The sequence below is a fragment of the Mastomys coucha genome, unplaced genomic scaffold (assembly GCF_008632895.1).
Source record: "Mastomys coucha isolate ucsf_1 unplaced genomic scaffold, UCSF_Mcou_1 pScaffold20, whole genome shotgun sequence".
NCBI classification, from domain to species: domain Eukaryota; kingdom Metazoa; phylum Chordata; class Mammalia; order Rodentia; family Muridae; genus Mastomys; species Mastomys coucha.
In genome coordinates this window covers 79,463,185-79,466,087 of record NW_022196903.1, presented here as the reverse complement: position 1 = coordinate 79,466,087, position 2,903 = coordinate 79,463,185, and the positions used below count along the sequence as shown (strand labels likewise).

At 51.1% G+C, this 2,903-nt stretch overlaps 1 protein-coding gene across 2 annotated transcripts in view; it reads right to left on the bottom strand.

The window, feature by feature from the left end:
- Positions 1-2,903, bottom strand: part of Figla (folliculogenesis specific bHLH transcription factor) — a 20,412-nt gene that overhangs the window by 4,326 nt on the left and 13,183 nt on the right. For both annotated transcript variants that reach the window (XM_031382405.1, XM_031382406.1), the window contains one exon: positions 911-1,004. The gene's annotated coding sequence lies outside the window, so the exon portion shown is untranslated. The remainder of the gene's footprint in view (positions 1-910; positions 1,005-2,903) is intronic.

Sequence of the window (2,903 nt, the reverse complement as noted above, 5' to 3'; positions counted from 1 at the left end):
GCGTGGCATACCAGGGCATGAGGTAGAGGGGGTGGGGCATGCCAGGGCATGAGGTAGAGGGGGCGGGGCATGCCAGGGCATGAAGCGAGGAGGGGATGGAGGCCTGTGGGCAAGGGCCCTTACTTTAACACACTTCGCAACTGGGTGTGTAAGGTGGGTTATGGAGGGGACGGAGCCTATAGAGGGCCAGACATCTGAGAGGGTAAGAGCATGGAGGGAGGCTCTAGAGTTGCCAAGGCAACTCTGGTTATGGTCAAAAGGCTTTACACTTGTTGCTCAGGTTTGCAGAAGAGGGGCCAGGGTGGGGTTGCAGGGAGCAGATGGAGGTGAAAAGCTCCTTGAGAGGCCATGATGCAAGGGTCTTACACTCTGGCCTACAAGGCCTGAATGAGGGCAGGAAAAGCCAGGGCTGGCATGTGGAACTCTGCCATCAAAAGCTTTCTGCACCTGAGCCTGGAAAATTGGCCCTGAATTCCCTCCCGGAGCCCACCTGGTGGAAGGCGAGAGTTGACTCCCAAGAATTCCCTGACCTCTCTCCCATGTGCTGAGGCACATGCACTCCCACGCACACACACATTTAGGCCAAATAAATAAAGGAAAGGAAAAAAAAAAGGCCTACTATCTGTCACATCTTGAGCTCTGGGTGAGTATGTGGAAAAGCAAGGGTGAGTGACCCTTGGAGGGCTACCACGGTCTATGGGTCTTGTTTGTGATTCACTAAGGAGCATGAGCCAGGGCTCAGGGAGGGTGGGGGAGGGGGGCCTGTGAAGAGTCAGCCCTGGGTGGGTCCTGTAAAGAGTTCTGATCCAAGGGTCTTTCACCTGTGTGGAGGCAGAATGGAGCATCAGGAACCAGGAGGAGGGGTGTCTGCCTCAAGCAGAGAGTGGTGAAAGGACTTAACCTGACTCACCTGGGACCAGGCAAGGATAGAAGCGACAGAGCATTCCCATAGAACTCGGAACCATCAACAGGCCTTACACCATTCACATCTGGGATACTGGACTCTAGGACAGCAAAAGAGGAAAGGGTGGTACCGTGGAGGGTCCAGTGGGCCCTTCAAAGGTTTTTGTCAACAGGTCCTACATTTTCTGTGCCTTCTCCACATGCAAGATGAAAGAACGGGAACTAGGTCAGGACACGAAAGACCACAGAAGATCCTCTTCCCTGGCTCGCCTCACAAGTCCTGAACGCCAGGCCCCTAGGATGAGCAGAAGTCCATGGCCAAGGGACTTTAACTTTGATGCACTTAGTGAAAGTGCAGAGGATGAGGAGGAATAATGCCTCTTGGCCTGCCTGCGCTGCCCAAAGTGCTGTGGGCTGAGCATTCTGGACTCGGGGAGGTGCCCTCTAATAGCTGCCAGGGGCTGACTGTGAACACCACACCGCGTCACTGCAACAGTTCTCAGGTTACCTCACCAGCTGGAATCACCAAGGAGGTTTGCTTTCTTTCTCTCTTACACACATGCACGCACACACACACACACACACACACACACACACACACTGAGGTACCTGTACCCAGGGTTCTGATTTCATGGGTCTGAGTTCCTGAAAGCATTCAAATGTTTACACACACATAGGTACAAATACATGTTTACATTCTTTGTAAACATTTAAAACAAAGCTGCCCAAAGACACTGGTAAAGTCCTAGGCTCCGTCCCCAGCCTGAACTACCACGCTGCAGGCTAAGTTGACTGCAGAATAGCAGAGAGCCGGAGCCTAAACTACCCTCCTTCAGGCCGCACACTTGCTACATGCTGCAACTTCTTTTCCTGGCTTATCATTTTCCTTATGGTTTTCAAACCATTTTAACTGTTTATTATTATTATTATTATTATCATTATTATTATTATTATTATTATTATTATTATGTATTGAGTATTAAGTGTTATTTTTTTTTTATTTGAGACTGCCTAGAAATCTTGTACTACCTAGAGTAGGTCTGAATTTCCGGACACAAGTCATCCTCCTGCCTCAGATTCCAGAACACTGTGGAGTCACAAGCAGGTCAACCCACACCTTGGGGACAGGGAATAAAAATGAGATAAAATTAGGGGAGCTGCTTGTTCACTCAGGGAGTTAGGAGGCATGCAGTAAAGAGTCACCTCCTCTCCCTGGCTGCCCTCCCTGCACCTTCATCAGATGCAAGCTGGGGTGACTGCCTAGGCCACACCAGCAGCTTCACCGCGGGTCAAAAGTGCATTCTGCAGAAACAGAGAAGGAAACAGACAGACAGACCCTGGCCCTGCTTCCTCCCCAGGGAACAGCCAGAGATCATTTCCTCACAAGGACCCTTAGGTCAAACCCTTCTTGTTCTCCACGTGGGCCTTCAGAGTCATGAGTCACAAGAAAATGCCAGTGCAGGGCCCTGTGTGTGCTTTGACCACAGAGGAGCTGCCACTCAGGCAGGGCTGGGAGCCACAGCATAGGACAAGGACCAGAGAAGCCTAGACTAAACTGTGCACATTCTAAAGCTCCAAACCATCGTCTCCCCATCTGCTGAGGGCCAGGCTAGAGAGAACTCTCTGTGGAGTGAGTAGGGAGTCAGCCCATCTACACAGTGAGCACGGGACAGGTACATGATGGGATCTATGTGGAAAGTTTAGTTCTAAATTCATCCAATACAGTGACTTGACTTTAGAGAGAGGGTCTCATGTAGTCCAGGCTGGCCTTGAACTTGCTGTCATGAAGGATGACTTTGAACTTCCAACTTCTACTTTCAGCTCCCAAGTTGGGAATCACATTCATGGGCCCCAGGCAGGGTCCTATGCAGTGGCTCCACTTCCCAGAGCAGCCCCACGAGGGTCTTCTCTAGCCACCGCCATTCCACAGAGGAGGAAACAGACATGAGAAGCTGGCTCTCCCAGCTACAGAGACTAAGATGGAGCTGACCCATCCCCCT